At 53.9% G+C, this 18,570-nt stretch overlaps 1 long non-coding RNA gene across 8 annotated transcripts in view; it reads left to right on the forward strand.

Annotated features, from left to right (window-relative positions):
• LOC109491827 overlaps positions 1-17,018 on the forward strand; it is an 84,766-nt gene extending 67,748 nt beyond the window's left edge. For 5 of the 8 annotated variants that reach the window (XR_006586022.1, XR_006586024.1, XR_006586026.1 and 2 more), the window contains 6 exons: positions 1,192-1,324; positions 3,874-4,149; positions 5,299-5,470; positions 5,943-9,026; positions 12,949-13,086; positions 15,566-17,018. This is a non-coding gene — a long non-coding RNA (uncharacterized LOC109491827). Of the gene's footprint in view, positions 1-1,191; positions 1,325-3,873; positions 4,150-5,298; positions 5,471-5,942; positions 9,031-12,948; positions 13,087-13,746; positions 15,148-15,565 lie in introns of those variants that run through there. The other 3 variants (XR_006586028.1, XR_002736112.2, XR_006586023.1) reach the window with 3 other exon arrangements.
• The last annotated feature ends 1,552 nt before the right edge of the window (positions 17,019-18,570 follow it).

The following is an 18,570-nucleotide window of genomic DNA, read 5'->3' on the forward strand; positions in this document are numbered from 1 at the left end:
TCTAAGCTCTAGAGCCTCTAGCTCTGTGGGAGCAGACCCTGGCTAACCGCTGGGGTCCTTGGCAGGTGGTCATTGGGATAAGGCTGCCTGGGAGGGCGGGCAGCGTTTGCCCTAAGAGCAGGAGGACACTGTGGTTGTGAATCGTCCCGAGAAGAGGAGGGTCCCCGGACAGGTGGAAGCAGGAAGCCCTCCCTTGAACAGGGAAGTGCTCCCCAGGCACCAGGGACAACTCGTAAGGATCAGCAGGAGCCTGGGGGTCTGGGAAGGGTTCCTGGACAGCGGGGGTTGAAGATGGCATGCACCTCGTGGAGAACAGCAAAGGCCATCAGAAACTGAGTGTGAACCACGTACTCAGGCCCGGGCTTGGGGTTTCGATTCCGTCGCGCCGGGACGACCAGGTATTGTCCTCCCGTCGCTCGGAGGAAGGACCAAGCGCTACGGGGATAACAGCTTTCTCAGATCACGCAGTTAGGAGGGAGGAACCTGGGTTCGGATTCAAGCCTGGGTCGAAAGTTCGTGACTGCAGCTCAAGTGGAGGCAGAGGGGACCAGAGTGGGGGAGCTTTGTGGTGGTCCCCACTTTGGCAATGAGCCACACCATGCTGTGGGAGTCCAACTCCTGTGACTCGGGCGGTGAGTCTTCCCCGGCTATCCCTGCACCCTTGGGCCCCTGTGTGATTGAGTCATCGGGACCCACGGGCAGGGTCAGATGGGCCGCAGTGACAGGCAGCAGGCCTGGCCTGCAGCCTGAGTATGGGTCAGCCGGAGACCCCAAGGGGAAGGTGAAGCTTGGGCACAGAGTCTGGCACAGCGTCAGCTGGGCACTGGCGTCCGTGTGGCCCGCTTCTCCCACGGCCATTCCGGCACCTGACAGCCCCGGGCCGGGAAGGGAAGGCCCGGAGTGCCTGGGCTCGACGTGGAGCTGGCAGGACCCGACTCTCCATGTTCTCGTCACAGAACTACACCTGGGCGAAGCTTCCAAAGAAGCCACCCAGGCTAGGCCTCCCTCCCCAGGGCTTTGGATGCGGGCACCCTCCCAGCCTCCTGCGCTCGCAGCGCTGGAGAAAAGCAAACGCGTGCCCCCGAGCCAGCTGCATGAAAGCAAAGGGTCTGTCCTTCGCTCCCAGACCATGTCAAACTACAGAGTTATAAACGAGATGGAAATACATTTCTAAAGTATCTGCTGCTTTAGCTCTTCTGTTCCAGGTTGAGCTGCCCGCTGGTTCCGGAGAAAGGACAAGAAAGCCCAGGGCTGCCCGGAAGCAGAGGCTGAGACTGAGCCTGGGGTCCCACCTTCCCTCCCTGGGGCCCTGCAAAGACTCCAGGTAAGGCAGGAGCAGCTCTTTCTCTCACTCTCTCTCTCCCTCCCTCCCTCTGTCTCCCTCCTTCTCTCTCCACCCACCCCGGTAGCCCAAGGGAGAGACTCTGGGTCCCAATGGGTGATGTGGCTTTCTGTCTTCTCGATCAGCAGCTCAGTGCACAACAGATCCATTTGTAGTCATAGCAGCTTTCCAGCCCCAGCACTGCCACCAGTGCTAACTCAAGGCTGGTGCGGGGACGGCCACCAACCCGCTTTCCTTCCCGCCTTCCGCAACTAGAGCTCAACGCGTAGGCAGGGAGCAGGTGGCAGCCTGGGACCCAGGGGTCAACCGGCCCAAGGCCTCCTGGGCCACACCCGCTATGCAGGGCCCTCTCCCAGGGGCAGGGGGTGGTCCAGCCATGTAGAGGAGCACGAGGGTCGGGGATGCCAGGAAACGGACAAAAGGCCGGTGCGAGGGACACGTGACAGGCACAGGCGAACCCCGGGTCCTCCGCGTGGCAGGGACCCCAGAAGCCATCCAGCCTGGCGGTTCCTGACCGCTGCAGCACACAGAACATAGCAGGTGACGCTCCCCTGCTCCTCACACATCCAGTTCCTTCCATGTCACACTCACCCTCTCTCCACCCCACACTGCACAAGTGGGGTGATGCCCTGTGCACGCAGAGAGCAGAGCTTCGGCAACCCCCGAGGCCACCCAGCGTGCCGTGGCTCCTGTCCATGCTGGGCTTCCCAATTGGACAGACATCCAATAAATATTGGTTGAACGGAACCCTGTGTGCTTTCCACAATGCAGATGACCAGGCCTCACCCCAGCGCCACTGAATCGGAATCTCAGGAGTGGGAGCCTGGCATTTTAATAGTCTACAGAGCTTCTGGGTGGTTCCAACGAGGTGCATAGGTGAGAAACCGAGGGTAGAAACGACTTGCCCAGGCCGCTGCGCTCAGTGGTGAGATCAGAAGCCCGGCCTCCGAGGCCGAGTGGTGGGTGATGGGGGTCAGGTGGGCTTGGGCTCCCTGGAGGTAGTGCGCCTGAGCAGGGGTCACAGGTAGTAGGGAAGAGAGGAGGCCCGGTGGAGGGAAGGGGCAGGGGAATTCTGGAAGGCTGGCGGTGACACTGAGCACATCCATTCCTTTCTGGAGAGAACCTGGAGCCGTGGAGAGAGAGGGAGCGGTCGCCCCGCAGCAAGTCTAAGAAGGCTTCTTTGAAAAGGAGCAAGTTGGGTTTCTGTGGCAGTCCAGCCCAGGAGAGGTCACACGGGGGGTGGATTTGGCACGAGAGAAGCAGCAGTCAGCAGACCTAGCCTGGAGGCCGGGTTCTGCCCTCTCCAGCCGCGTCCCCACACCACGCCTCAGTTTCCCCTGTGACCCCCTGATGGAAAAATAGGGGATAACAGCACCAATTCGCTTGCAGTGAGCGTAAAGGGACGACGAGAACACGGGGCTGAGACCACTTCTCAACGGGGACTTGCCAGACCCACCGAAAGAGCTGGGGTCCGGAGTTTCACAGACAAGGGTCTGAATCCGGCGCTGCCACTTCCTAGCTGTGCCACCGGGAGACAAGTTACTTAAGTGTCGTCATCTGCAAAATGAGGATAATGAACCTCTGCATCACAAGATAAATAGGAGTTGTCAGCGAGGGAATGTGTCCCTGGCACATAGCGGCTCAATTAGCGTCTCTGTTCCTTTTGCTGGGGGGGGAGCGGCGGTGTGGCCTGGCAGAAAAGTGACATTCAGGTCTGGCCCCTCCCCTGCCCAAGTGGCCTGACCTCGCCTCACCTCTGTGAGCCTCAGTTTCTGCACGCGCGGGGGGGGGGGGGGAAGTGGAGTGTCATCCGAACCTCACCGGAGGACTTTGCAGAGGAGGAGTTTACTGGAGGGGTTCCCTAAACGAGGGGGGCCTGCTGTCAGTCAGAACGACCAGATAAAAGCAGCCGTGAATAATCAAGGGCCACAGAGCAAAGGGGCCGGGAGAGGAGGGAGGTGTTGGGGGTCACAGGTGGCCAGCACCCAGCCCCGCCTCGCAGCGCCCGGCGCACCCGGCCTCGCTCCAGCCAGAGAGCAGCTCCGGGCGCGCTGCGGTCTGGCCCGGCCCGAGGCCAGTCTGCCGCCCGCCCTGCCTGGCATTGATGGATGCTGGGGCTGCAACAGCGGGCTGGAGCCAGGATCAATACTCTAATCAACACCACACGGAACCGCCAGCGCTTTTCCCCTCCCCGAACTTGGTGTGCGTGGGGGGGGTGGGGGGGACGTTGGGGGTTGCTGAGAAGGGGGAGAGATGAACTCCAACGCTGAGAACTCGCTAGATGAATAATTGAATCAGTGGGAGAGGAGGAGGGTCGGGCAGCCGCACCGGAGCCACCCCGGCTGCAGTTGGGGGCCCGGAGGCGGGGGCCTCGTGGACCCCCCTGGCCAGGGGAAGGGATTTGGGACAAAGGTGCAGGCTCGGGTGGGGGCTGGCACGGTCATCTGCTGCTTTGCAGCCTGTCCGCTGCGTGCCCCCACCCCTGGGATACGCCAGCTTATTACCCTCACCCTGTCCCCTTCTCCTTTCAGGCCTCCTGCAGGACCCTGGATCTGAGGCTCCCACACAGACTCCAGAATGGCCTTCCCTTCCACGTCTGAGTTCCCTTCTGCGTGGGGTCCCAGGTCTTCCTCCACCCCATGGGCCAGAACCTTTTATCTGGGAGCCCAGGGCTCTTTTCCCGGCCTTGCCTTGAGGGAGGTGTCTGAGTCCCGGAAGCTCACCTGCCGTCATAGCTTTTGTCCACTTGCTTCTGAGGCACCACGCCTCGCTCTCCTGAGCGGCCAGTGCCGTGATGAGTGTCGAGGGTGAGTTGAGGCCTTTGCCGTCCCCCTCCAGCCCCTGGTGCCCTGCTCCACTGCCTCTGTGGTCATCCTAGGGCCTGTGCACCCCACTGCCCTCCAGGGAGGAGGTCTGGGCATCTCCCACTTGCCCACCCGCCCCCCACCCCCTACCCGGCGTCGAGAGCCTTGCAGGTGTAACATCTGAGCCCCACGGGAGGCTCACGGGGGAAAGGACTCGGTCCTTGTTTATGGCTCTGCCAGGGTTTAGCTGTGTGACCTTGGAAGGGTCACTTCGTCTCATTGAGCCCCACTTCATTCAGCTATACAAGGAGGATAATTGTCTCTGCCCTCCCGGCCCTGTGAGGTTTCTGAGGGGAGAAAATGCAATAATGCTTCCTAATGGCCCAGGAAGGCTCAGCCAGGAAGGGGCAGGATGGGGCTCAGGCCGACGCTGCTGACTCCACACCCCGTGATATCAATCGGCCAAAGCCGGCCGTTTCCTGGTGTGGAGACAGTACAGGAATGCAAGCATCAGATGCATGTGGGTGGACCTTGTGAGCAGTTGGGGGGTCAGGGACGGGACCCCACACCTCATCTTTTGTCATCTGTCACCGGTTCCTGCGTACCAATCCCAGGGGTCCACGGAGGTCTGTGCTCAGGGTCAGGGCTCTGGGAAAAGGAAATGTGACCCCAAAGCCTGGCTGAACCAGGGAGGGTCTATGGTCAGCAATACTGTCCCTGGCCGGCCCCCTTTATTCCTCTCCCCAAATCACCTAGAATGTCACAGCCAGGAGAGACCTCCGAGACTTTACAGAGGAGATCCCTGAACTGACTCCAAGGCCACTGCTCTTTGCGGGGAGATTAGTGGTTTGCAAACTGGGTTCCTGGGGGACCCCGGGCCTGTGGAGATTGCCCTGGAGGCGCCGCGATGGGGGTGGGTAATGGAGGTTGAGTAAAAAGGGCTTTGCCTCCTCTCCTCTAGCTCCATTTGAGAGCCACTCCCTCCTCTTTGATCTGTATGTCACTTCCTTGAAAAACGTATGAAGAACAGTGTGAATATTCTACCTGGTGTCAGTCTCCTGTGCCCAGACTGTGCACCCCACCCCCCCGCTCTGTCCCTCCCCTGCGGACTGCCCTCATCCGTCCCTGTGTGGTTCTGTGCTTTTTTTCCAGACCATGATCCTCTTCACCTCTGTGTGCCTCTCTAAAATCAAAGCCAGTCCTCTAACCAACCAACCCGGCCTCTGCTAAACAGACCATAGCAGAGCCCTCCCACGTTATCGACGTGTATTTCAACCCGGGGTCTTCTGAAGATGATGCCTCCGTTCGCTTTAAAGGTCTCGGGGTAAGCCAGCCGAGGAGACGCTTCTAGTCAAGGAGGTCTTTCGGGGCTTCTTCCCCCACAGCGAAACCAAATCCCTGCCCTGCTGCCTGGCCGCCCAAGGTGCTCCTCGGGGCACAAAGCTGAGTCTTGCCGCTGAGACCGGGCAGCCAGCGGGAGCGGCAGAGTCTGTGGTGGGGCGGAGGGAAGGAGCACAGGGTCCGGAGCCTTCTAAGCTTGGCTCTGCCCTGATCTGGGGCAAGCACTGTGCTTCCATTCCCTGCTGAGAACTGGGGGTGACGGCCAGAGCATCACCTCCTAGGGTGGGCATGAGAATGCCGGGACAGGGTTCACGGGGAGCCCTAGAACGGTGCCGGACGCAGGGTGCCCTTTGACCTTGCGTTTGCTGTTATGGGTAAGGGTGGGAGCAGAGGCAGACCCAGCCGCCCTGCAGGTGATTCATACCTCTGAAGTCCTTCTATGCCCCACACTCCAGCTCATGTCATCCCCACGATCATCCCAGTGCCACGTCCCTATTTTGCAGATGTTGAAATGGAGGCTCAGAGCAGGTCTGTAAACCTCCCCCAGGGCCCCGCATGATGAGGGGGCTGACTCCCAACCCATCCACCTCCCTGTATTGCACTTAAACTGCCCAGGGCTGCCCGAGTCTGCCTGTTCCAACATCACATTCGCACCCAGGGCCCCCTCCAGTGTGCACCGCACTGGCCGCTTCCTGAAACTGTCCCGTCTTCCCAGGCAGCCACGCCCATCCTGTCCCCTCTCCATCTCTCCCCTCCATCCCCTTCTCCCAAGATTTGGTCTGCTGAGCCGCTGCATCCCTCCATCCGTTCTGTTCATCCTCACTTTGGCTCGAGGGCCTGACCTAATTTACGGGTGGCTGGTTAGGGGAGGTTGTGTCTGTGTGTGTGTGTGTGTGTGTGCACATGTGTGCATTTGCATGCGTACACGTGTGCATATCTGGGGGACTGCAAAACAGAGGGAGAGTCTAGTGGGGGGGTAAAGAGTACCAGGCCGGGGGAGCCGAGCTGGGGAACTTCAGCTGGGCTCTGCAGATTGCTGGCCAAGTATATGACCGGCAATAGGTACTTAATAAATGCCCACCAAAGGGATGCATGTGTCCCCAGCGCGGACTCTGGAGGGCAGTATCCAGAGCAGGGCTGCAGTGAGGCTTTCTCCTCCCAGGGCAAAGTGTCTGTCATCTGTCCGTGGCTGCCCTCTGTGGCCTGGGTGTGTGGGGAGGGACCTCGAGCTCCCCCGTTCATTGTCCAGTGTGTAGATTCCATCCTGGACGTAGAAGCCCCCTCCCCTTGCCCCTGCCCCCTGCTACGGAAGCCGTGGTGGAAACGAGCAAGCGGGACCTTGGGGACAAGTCCAGCGCTGACCGGCGCTTGTCAATGCTAGGGGACCTCGGGCAAGTTGCCTAACCTCTCTGAGCCTCACTTCCCCTTTAGTGAATGGAGGCTCCTCCTCTCTGCTGTGATGGTCTCTGGGAGTTAAGTGGATGCAAGGAGACTGCAGGGGCGTTCTCACATGAGGACTTTCTCTCGTCTATACAATAGGGATATTTGGCTCTGTGTCACAGGGCCAGTGTGCAGGTTCCTCAAGATGGCTCGTGTAGAGCTCTTTGCACACTGCATGGCATGTAGCAGGGGGTCGACAAAAGCAGCTACTTCTAGGAAGTAAGCGGCCAGCTCTCCCCCAGGCGGGTCAACCCCCAGCTTACTTCTTCCCCTGGCAATGCAATGCAGATGCCGGCAGCCAAGCCCAGGAACTCTCTGGGTGTTCCATCTTCCAGGGTTTTTTTTTGTTTTTGTTTTTGTCCCAGGCAAACCAACCACTGATGAACTTCCTGCCTCTGGGACAAAGTGGTCCCCAGCATGACTGTCTGGGGGTCCTGGTGGGGCTGTGTTCCTGGGCTGGAAGAGGGACTGTATGACCTTTGGCTCTGGGGGTTTAAACTCAGCCCTGGTCTCCACCTGCCCTTTGGCGTGGGCAAGAGGAGGCAGGGTTCTGGGCCCAAGAGGCCTGGTGGGAAACACATAGCTCGCTTGGCTGCTGGTTGGGAAGGGAGGAAAGCTCAGGGAGCAGGGGCTTGGCCTGGGGGAGCCCCATCTTATTCTCACCCTGGCGGCAAGAGCTGGAGCCCAGGCTGGAGGGCAGGCTGTGGGTCAGGACACCCGAGCTCCGTCCCTGACCTTTCCGGTAATCCGTGGGCACGGTGTGAGGTCAGTCTGGGCATGGGCTTCCCCGCTTGTGGACTGGGGTGCCCCACAGCACTCTTTCCAGCATCATCAAGGGGCTGATAAGATACCGGAGGCGGCAGACCCCTCTGTGAACGGCAGGTGCCGCCTTGCGTGTCCTCTGGGCAGGCTTCTATCCCTCTCCCTGCCACCGTCCCTCCTCCATCCTGTCCGGACAGCAGCCGGTGGCCCATGGGCAGAGCCTCTCCCCAAGCTCCCCGTGGCCTGGCCGTGGCCTCACTAGAGAGCACATTTCTGCTCCATTAGCCGGCCATGAAATGTGTTCAGAGTTTCCTGACGGGCACAGAAGCTGCCGCCACATAAAACAGGCAGAAAATGAAACACTCATCTTCCTCCCGGAGCTGGTATAGGCGGGTCAGTTCTGTATGATCAGCCCTCAGACCGTGGGCTGGAAAGACGCAAGATCCCAGCTCTGCTCACCACCCTGAAGAAACAACCTGCTTGTGGCAAAAAAAAAAAAAAAAAAAGGAAAGTTGAAATACAATCACAGTTTAGTTCAAGTTGGATATTAATAGCTTCAGGGGCAGGGCTCAGAAAGAAAGAGGGGAGGGCAAGGAGAAGGGGAGAGGGAGCTGTGAACACCATCAACATCCAATTTCCTTGGAGAATCAGGAACCTGCAAGGCTCTGGTCTGGGGTGGGGGAGGATGGGGTGCTGCTGCCTGGGCACCGTGGGGGCCCCCAGCCTCTGGCCCGCCGCCTCACCGGCCCGGACGCCTGTCTCCAGCTCCAGCTGCCCCCTTTCCATGCCTCGGTGCGCAGTGCTCTCTGGCCGGTCCATACATGCCCGGGGCTGTGGGCTCTCACATCTGTCGGAGATGGGGCCGGGGCCACACCTGTGGGGATGCTGCTGTGACTTACCCATCCCTGGCTGCGTGAGCGTGGGCTGCTGACGGCTCATAGCTGCCCCTTCTGCAGAGACCTGCCCTCTGGGCCGTGGGTTACCTCTAGCGGCTCCTCAGGGCACCCACCAGCCAGCCAATGACGGGCTGACGCAGGGAACAGTGGGCTGAGCGCCTTGCTGGGAGTGGAGGTAATATTCTTGGCTGATTGATGTTCCAGGGTGACCCATGCAGTGACTTGCCCTGAGACCCTCATGCCCTTCCCTCTGTTGCTTCTCTTACTTTTTTACGTGTTTTGGCTGAAGGGGACTCCCTCAAGAAATCATGAATCCCGAACCCTTGCCTCAGGCTCTGCTGTTGAGAAACCCACGCTTAAGAGCAGCTGGGTGGCCTGGAGCAGGTCATCGGACAATCTGAGCCTCAGCGCCCTCAACCAATCCCTCGGGAGGTGTTGCAGGTAGGTAGGTAACTTTCAAATTCGGTGACATACAACACACACTTATCATCATCCCGCAGTTCTTGGGGGCAGAAGCCCGACTGGGGTCTCCCGGGGCTAAAATCAAGGTGTCGGTGGGACTGCATTCCTCTCTGGAGGCCTCTCCATTTCCTTGACTTCGTGGCTCCTACTCCCCATCTTCAAAGCCGGAAGTGGCCAGTGAAGTCTCCCTTGTGCTCTGTCACTCTGAGTCCAACTCTCCTGGCCCCCTCTTTTACTAACAGGGACCCTTGTGATCGTGTTGGGCCCACCCAGGTAATCCAGGATAATCTCTCCATCTCAAGATCCTTAGCCTAATCATCTCTGCAGAGTCTCTTTTGCCATGGAAGGGAGTATATTCACGGGGAAGAGGAGGGAGACGCTTGGGGGCATTATTCTATGTACTGTATACCCGGTGGATCTCAATCAATATCTCCTCATTTCCTCTCCGTAGGCATGTTATCGCACCCCTATGAGACTATTCCTACATCCTTAATTTAAAGATCATGGTGGGGGTTAATAGGGATCAACGGGGTGTGTGTGTGTGGGGGGGGATTGCAGACGGGCATAGAGAAGTAGAGGCTAGTCCTATGGACTTATTTTTTTTTTCTTAATTTTTAAGAGTTTCTTTACTTATTTTGCAAAGGGGGAAAGGGCAGAGAGAGAGGGAGGGAGAGAATCCCAATCAGTTTCTTCGCTGTCAGTGCAGAGCCCACGTCGGGGCTTGAACTCGCCAACTGCAAGATCATGACCCGAGCCGAAACCAAGAGTTGGACACTTGACCAGCTGAGCCACTTGACCAGCTGAGGCCAGGTGCCCCAGTCCCACGGACTTAGTGATCTCCCGTTATGGTCCCCACTCCAGATTCCGTGCCCTGTGTGTTCTCCTCTGAAGGAAGCCCTTCTCCTTGCCCTCCTGGGTGCTAAGTTTTCTGGGGATACCTCTGTAGGAGAAGAACCCCGAGTTGCCCTTGAGAATGGGATAGAGAGGGAAGGGCTTCTGAGCCTGTTGTGGAGAGGGGAGAGAGGAGGGAGTGCTAAGCCCATTTCTTACCCACCGTTTGCCCGGAGCGTGACTTCTTGGTGTTGGATATTCGAGAAGGGACGGGCATCAAGATAGAGAGTGAGGAACGGCTGCAAATGGACGGGGTTCTGTGAGATATGCAGGCACTTGGGATTCAGTTGACGGTCATCGCAGGACCAGGATCAGAAACCGGGCCTGTCGCAGCCAGACTGCTGGTAACTTCCCTTATTTATGCTCTTTAACTTTCGGTGAAGTTCCTTATGAAAAGGCCACCTGGGTCAGTTGTGTTGAGGAGAAGAAAAGGAAGGGGTTGTGCTTGAGGAATGCTTGGGGGGGTGGGAGAAGGCCCCAAGTTGGTGGGGCAGCAGAGGTGGATGTGGGGACCTCCAAGAGGAGACAAAGGCATTCAGGGGCATCACCTCCTCCAGGAAGCCCTGCCCGGGCTGGGTTGAGAACCCTCGACTTGTCTTGCTGCTCCATTGTAATGATCTGGTTAGGGGTCCATACACCATGCTGGACTAAGCTCCTAGGGGATGGGGGCCCTGCCCTGTTCTTCCTGAATCCCAGAATCCCGCTGTCAATCACCGCTCACTGAGGCAAGGGACCAAGGCAGGAGCAAGTGACTGCCCACCCCCATCACACCTGCCCCGTCGGCAAGTCTGTCCTGGCAAAGAAGCCCGGTCAAGATGGGGGACGAGTCTCCCTAATGCTCTGCAGACCAAGTCCAGCCTTTCTTTTTCTTTTTAAATTTTTTTTAATGTTTATTTATTTTTGAGATAGAGAGAAACAGAGCATGAACAGGGGAGGGTCAGAGAAAGGGAGACACAGAATCTGAAACAGGCTCCGGGCTCTGAGCTGTCAGCACAGAGCCCGACACAGGGCTCGAACTCACAGACCATGAGATCACTACCTGAGCCGAAGTCAGACGCTTAACTGACTGAGCCACCCAGGCGCCCCAAGTCCAGCCTTTCTCTGGCCAATCATATACTAAGAACAGAAGCTGCTTGAAATGTTTTCACTCGGCTTGACAACCATGGTGTGAGTTCTGGCCACGAAGACAGATTTGAGATCAGTTCTCTAGTCTGTTAGAATTCTCTGACAGACCTTGGGCAAGTCACTTTCCTCTCGTGGACTTCCTTCTCTCTCCTGCTCCCCTCAGTTTCTCCAGGGGTAACTGACAAGTAAAATTGGAAGATATTTAAAGTGTACATCATGGTGATATGATATATGTATACATCGGGCCAGGATCCCCCCATCTAGTTAATTTTTGCAAATGCATCTCTTGTTTGTTTGAAATGTGAGAACATTTCAGTTCTACTCACTTAGCAAATTTCAGTGATGCGATACACAGTGCTCTCAACTATGGTCACCATGCCATACGTTCGATCTTCACATCTCACTCACCGTATAGCTGAAAGTTTGCATCCTTTTACCAACGTCTCCCTATTTCTCCCCAGCCCCAACTTCTACTCTTTGTTTCTATATTTGACCTTTTTAAATTTTTTAATGTTTTATTTATTTTTAAGAGAGAGAGAGAGAGAGAGAGAGAGAGCAGGGGGAAGGGCAGAGAGAGAGAGAGAAAATGAGGATCCAAAGCAGGCTCTGCTCTGACAGCAGAGAACTCGATGCGGGACTCAAACTCACAAACCTCAAGATCATGACCTGAGCCGAAGTTGGTGCTTACCTGACGGAGCCACCCAGGCACCCCTCTATGTTTGACCTTTTTTTATTAAAAAATTTTTAAAACGTTTATTTACTTTTGAGAGACAGAGCACAAGGGGGGAAGGGGCAGAGAGAGAGAGAGGGAGACACAGAATCTGAAGCGGGCTCCAGGCTCTGAGCTGTCAGCACAGAGCCCGACGCGGGGCTCGAACTCACGGACCGTGAGATTATGACCTGAGCGGAAGTCGGATGCTTAACCAAATGAGCCACTCAGGTGCCCCTGCTTAATAATTATTTTGATCTCGAGGCACTTGAGAAACAGCAGATGCAGGAAGGGCTCTCTGACCTCCCCTCTCTACCTAAAAGCAGGTCCCAACGTTTCCCGGGAGAAAGATGCCCTCCTTGTACTAGGAAGAAGAGAACATTCTCATCACCAGAAACTGAGAGTCAACACCGAGAGGGTTCTGTGCAGACAGACTCCCCAAAGTAACTCTGATCTCCCATCACTAATCACCGTGCCACAGTTACTGGCCCCGGTCTAAGCACGTCCGTCTTGTCACGTCCCCACAATTTATCATTCTTTATTTAAAAAGGATATGAACTTGGGGCGCCTGGGTGGCTCCGTCGGTTAAGTGCCCGACTTTGGCTCAGGTCATGATCTCATGGCTCGTGGGTTTGAGCCCCGTGTTGGACTCTGCACTGACAGCTCAGAGCCTGGAGCCTTCAGATTCTGTGTGTGTGTGTGTGTGTGTGTGTGTGTGTGTGTGTGTGTGTCTGCACCTCCTCTGCTTGTTCTCTCGCTCTCTCAAAAATAAATAAGTAAACATTTAAAAAATAACAAAAAATAAAAAGGACACAGGGGCACCTGGGTGGCTCAGTCAGTTAAGATCCAACTTCGGCTCAGGTCATGATCTCACAGTTTTTGAGTTCGAGCCCCACGTCAGGCTCTGTGCTGACAGCTCAGAGCCTGGAGCCTGCTTCGGTTTCTGTTTCTCCTTCTCTCTCTGCCCCTCTCTGCCCCGCTCAAAAATGAATAAACATTAAAAAAAATTTTAAATGATAAAAACAAAAAGGATATACACTCTGGAACCTAATGGTTTCTTTGGGTCTTCATTTTCCTTTCGAAGATTGTTGTGTACAAGTACAAATATTAAATAAGGTGTGTATACTTTTTTCCTGTTTTTTTTTTTTTCATGTCTTATGTCAATTTAATTCTTAGGCCCAGCCATGGAACCTAAGAGGGTAGAAGGAAGTTTTTCCTCCTCTGCATCATATCCATCACGCCCCAAAGTTTCTTCCCGCCCATTGGGAATCCCTCCTTCCTGCTTCTCCCCTCTTTAAAGCCTGTGGTTCTAAAGTGAGTAGACGGCTTCCATTCTCAACGTTTTTTTTATTTATTTATTTATTTTTTATTTTTGGGACAGAGAGAGAGCATGAACGGGGGAGGGGCAGAGAGAGAGGGAGACACAGAATCGGAAACAGGCTCCAGGCTCCGAGCCATCAGCCCAGAGCCTGACGCGGGGCTCGAACTCACGGACCGTGAGATCGTGACCTGGCTGAAGTCGGACGCTTAACCGACTGTGCCACCCAGGCGCCCCTGTAAACGTAAAGGGTAAACGTGCAAAGTCATAAATGCGCAACTTGGTGAACGCAGCACGTCTGGAAACGGAACCTCGCCGGCCCCTAGAAGTCCCCTTTGCCCTATTCCAGCCTCCCCGCTCCCTCCACCAAGGGTAAGCACCAATCTGGCTTCTAGCTAAACTAAATTCGCCCTTACCTTTCTGACTTCCCAGAAATGAGACCATAAATATGTACTCATGTGCGTCTGGCACAATTTCCCCGAGCAGTAGGTGAATCTGGGTAAAGGCTTTCTTCCCTCTGCACTACTTTAGAGATTGATTTCTATTGCCTATGGCCGTCACTCGTTCGTTCTTATTGATGTCTCGCATTCCTTTGTATGATTATGCACGATTTATTTATCCGTCCTTCTGTTGATGGGCATGTGGATTGTTTTCAGGCGTGCTGTTGCGAACGGCGCTGCTGTGAACATTCTTGCACGAGACTTTGGCGCCCGTCTGCACACACTTCCGCTGGCGTGGACTGCTAGGCCGGCGTGCGTGCTTGTGCTCAGCCTCTGGAAATAGTGCCCATGGCAGCAGCTCCCAGGATGGTCCCATTGATCCCTGCTTCTCAGTGTTCACGCTTGCTCTGGACCGAGCGTTTGGGTCCCGCCCAAATTCGTATGTTGAAGCCTTAGGGCTTCCCGGGGTGGCTGTATTCGGAGACGGGGCCTCTGTGGAAGTAACAAAGCTTAACTGACGTCCTAAGAGGGGGGCCCTGATCTGATAGGAAGGGTGTCCTTATAAGAAGAGATCAGGGAACTAGCCTGCTGTCTCCTATTTGCTTTATCGTGTGTACTCTCTCACCACGCTGCCCCACTCCACGCACACACACACACACACACACACAACGCTTTTCTGAACCTTGAGAGTAAGTTGTGTACATGATGACCTTTTACTCCCAAATGATTCCGTCTGTATTTCTTAGGAACATTCCCGTCCGTGATCACCCTGCAGCTACCAACTTCAGTCTGCTTAACGTTGCCATAATACTTCTATCTACCTTACTATCTGTATTTCCATTTTTGAAGTTGATCTAATAATGCCCTTTGTGGCGTCTTCCCTCTTCCAGTACAGAATCCTGTCTAGAGTCAGGCATTGTTCTTACTGTCACGTCTGTTCAGTTTCCTTCAATCAGGAACATTTCCATGGCCTTTCTTTGTCTTTTATGACATTGACATTTTGAACAATACAGTCCCTCCCCCTCTTCCCTCTCAGATGGAACGTTCCTCATTTTGTTTGCCTGATACTTTCTTATGATTAGAGGAAATATTGCTTTGCCGGCTGGCATCCCGTGCGAGTGGTCGCCGGGTCTCGCATCCGGGGCCACACAGTTTCTCTCTGCTCCTCGTTAAGGATGCTAATTTTGATCACCTACCTGGTCCAGGTGGTGATATTTTTTCCCTGAAACTGATAAGCGACCTGTGAGGACATTATACTGTGAGCAGGAACCCTCTTTTTGAAGGTAGCTTAATTCAATGTAGTCTAACTTACTGGCTTTTTCCTTTATAGTGGATGTCTTTTGTGTCCAGTCAAAAAAAAATTTTTTTTTTTTTTTTTTTTTTTTTTGCCTAGCTCAGCCTCTAAAGGTATTCTTCTAGTTTCTCCTAAAAGCTTTATTATTACTAGACCTTCGACATTTAGATCTGTGATCCATCTGGAATGGAGGTTTTTTGTGCCTGATGTAAGCTAGCGGTCAAGACGTGGAAATCCAAGTAATCCAGATGTTTTTATTTACTTATTTATTCTTTTTTTTTTTTAAATGTTTCGTTCGTTTTTAGTGTTTTGAGGGAGACAGAGTGTAAGTGGGGGGAGGGACCGAGAGAGAGAGGGAGACACAGAATCTGAGGCAGGCTCCAGGCTCCGAGCCGTCAGCACAGAGCCCGACGCGGGGCTCGAACTCACGGACTGCGAGATCATGACCTGGGCAAAAATCGGGCGCGTAACTGACGGAGCCACCCAGGCGCTCCAATCCAGATGTTTTTATTCATAATTTTTAGTTCCACAAGAAATGCATGACTATGTACCCTCCCCCTAAAAAATTACAGATAATGCTAACATCCTCTTTCCCCCACCCTCCCTAAATCTTTTCCCTGCTCCAGAGCAGGGACCATGAAAGTAACCCTTGTTATCAGTTTATTACATCCTTCTGGAGTTTTTTCCCTAAGAAATAAAATACCTGTTAATTACATACTATTTTCTTCTTTCCTCCCATAGCTCACCTTGTATGAATCATTCTGCAACTTGCTTTTTTTCACTCAGCAACATGTCTTGGATGTCTTTCTGTGTCGACATGTCCAGATCTCCACGATGCTTTTAAACGGCTGCGCTGGATTATATGCTATATATGACACATGTCATAAGCTGTCAAAGTACAGCCTGTCTAGTCATTGGATTGGTTCGTCATGGATTTTTAAGTCGGCCGTAATACTTTGTTTTGCTTCCACGATTTTTATTCATACCGTGTCTGTATCATACTCTATTTTTATTCCTACTGGATTCAAAGTCTACAAAGTACTCACCGAGTAGTGCTGCCCTGAAAATTGAGGCATCCCAAAGGGGCGCTGCTGTCCCAACCCCCCTGAGAAGTAGATGAGGTTAGACCTGGGGTCTGGAAGGCACTGGGCTCGTCCCGGGTTCAGGATAAGCGAAAGCGCTCAGGCAGGGTCTGGTGACCGGCCCGGGCTCGTACACGGCAGACCCCCCAGGCCTGCTCCTGGGGCTGCCCTGTTCTCTCCCTGCTTCACCTGCCTTCAGAGCTGGACTCTGACACAGGCCACCGTGCGGGTGTCTGTGGGGGTCTGCTCCCTTCCCACCCCTGATGCCCGGGGGTCTCCCCTGCTCTCCCCCTACACCTGGGCTCTAGAGCCCTCCCTCCTCTGAACGTCCATTTGTCGAAAATCCTCTGCCTTCCAGGATGGCCTTGCGGGACAGGTGCGAACACATTTCGAACCTAGAGAAGCTCCACAGCCGTTAAATCACATGTTGGGTAAAATAATCAAAGAATCTCCCCCAAATTTGTCAACGGCGGCGCTGGGCCTAGCGGTTCCGTAATGACTCCCACTTGATGACAGATCTCGAGAAAATGCGTTTTGGAAGCAATCAGTATATGCTGAATAGAATCCTATTTTACAAGCGTTTTATCTACTCTTAAGGACATGGGAGATGAGGAAAACAGATAAGCCTCTCTATTAATATTGATTAGACCATTATATATCTGAAAAAGAGATTTTAGTCAGAGATGATTGCACCTTACCAGTACAGCCTCCCTTCTTGAATGGAGTCATTTAATCTGCCGCTCAGCGCTGGGGGGTGTGGGGAGGGAGGGGCACGCAGGCTTTGCTCCCTCACGCTGGGCACAGGAGGCAGGACAGGGACGCTGGTGAGAGGACCGCCAGGGCAGTTGCACACTTTCTTACCAATCCCACAAGGGCCCGATAAGAGGAAGATAAAAACAGCAGCGGCAGGAAGGATCGAGGTCAGCCTTCAGCAACAACGGTTCCGTTTTTTGTTTTTTTTGCTCTAGAAGAGTCCAGAAGTTGGAGCTAGAACACCTTCTTTTCCTGAATAGCTTTAAGAATAAAGACAATCAGGGGTGCCTGGGTGGTGCAGTCGGTTAAGCGTCCGACTTCAGCCAGGTCACGATCTCGCGGTCCGGGAGTTCGAGCCCCGCGTCGGGCTCTGGGCAGATGGCTCAGAGCCTGGAGCCTGTTTCCGATTCTGTGTCTCCCTCTGTCTCTGCCCCTCCCCCGTTCATGCTCTGTCTCTCTCTGTCCCAAAAATAAATAAACGTTGAAAAAAAAAATTAAAAAAAAAAAAAAGAATAAAGACAATCACCACAGGTTAGAAATGGGTCTTTTACTATGGAGTACACGAGGAGCCTGATAAACACGACGTCACTACGTCACCAGTAATCAGATTTAAACAATGAAATATTACTTAAAATTTTTTTTTAATATTTATTTTAGAGAGAGAGAGAGAGCAAGAGCAGGGGAGGAGCAGAGAGAGAGAGGGAGACACAGAATCTGAAGCAGGCTCCAGGCTCTGAGCTGTCAGCACAGAGCCTGACTCAGGGCTCAAACTCACCAGCCATGAGATCATGACCTGAGCCGAAGTCAGATGCTGAACCGACTGAGCCACCCAGGCGCCCCCAGTGAAATATTATTTTTGCCGTCATGTTAGCAAAGATTTCTATCTTGCAAAAAAGCGCATAATTCTCAGTGTTGGTGAGGATGCGGTGACCTCCACTTTCATGCATTACTGGTGGAAGGGTAGGAGAGTACGACCTTTTTGGAAGACGACACGATGATATTTATACAGAGACCAACTTTCTGTTAAGTTGGATAGGTTAGGAACTGGGTTAGGAACCGGGTGGATAGTAGTGAGTGAAATTAAGTCCTTGCCTTCACAGAGCGTACCGTTTAGCGCAGGGAAAGTGAAAACTAATAAGTAAAAAATACAATTAAATACAGTAAGACCTTGGATTGCCAGTAACTTGTTCTGTGAGTGTTCTGTAAGGCAAGCAAAAATGTGTAATAAATTTTAACTTGATAAAGGAGCGACATGTGGCCCTATGTGGCACTGAATGTCACATGACCACCACTGAGCCAATGGTTCTTGAAATTTACTTTGATGTACAAGTGCTTTGGATGACAAGCGTGTTTCCAGAATGAACTATGCTCGCAAACCAAAGCTTTACTGCATTTACACATGTGAAGGACCTTGAAGGAAATCAAAAGGGAGCTGGAGACAAAGGAGGGGAGGTTAGTGAAGGCATTTCCAAGGAGGCAGAGCCGGGCGGAGTCACGGCTGGTAAGAAGACGTGAGCCATCAGAAGAGGGACTTCATGTGCAAAGGTCCTGTGGTGGGAGAGATCTTTGATGAACCGAGAAGAGACCAGACAGGACACGGTGGGAAGGGCAGCTGGAGAAGTAATGCCCGCAAAGCATGAGGGGAGTCCTGTTTTCAGGGGAGGTGATACCACCTGCCGCTACTGTTTCACGAAGAGGTTCTGGCCGCCGTGACAATGGTTTGGGTTGAGTAAGAGGAAGCAGGAAGGACACTTAGGAGCTTCTGGAAGCAGTGTGGGTGGTAGGTCGTGGTGCTATTCCGAGCGCCTTGGCAGGGGGTGGGTATTAGACCTCATAAAGTTTAAACGCTGTGGACCAGCAGTGCCCCATGGGAATTCATCCCAAGGAATCACTGTTTGAGAAGAATATTTA

This window comes from Felis catus, chromosome D1, assembly GCF_018350175.1.
Source record: "Felis catus isolate Fca126 chromosome D1, F.catus_Fca126_mat1.0, whole genome shotgun sequence".
Taxonomy (NCBI): domain Eukaryota; kingdom Metazoa; phylum Chordata; class Mammalia; order Carnivora; family Felidae; genus Felis; species Felis catus.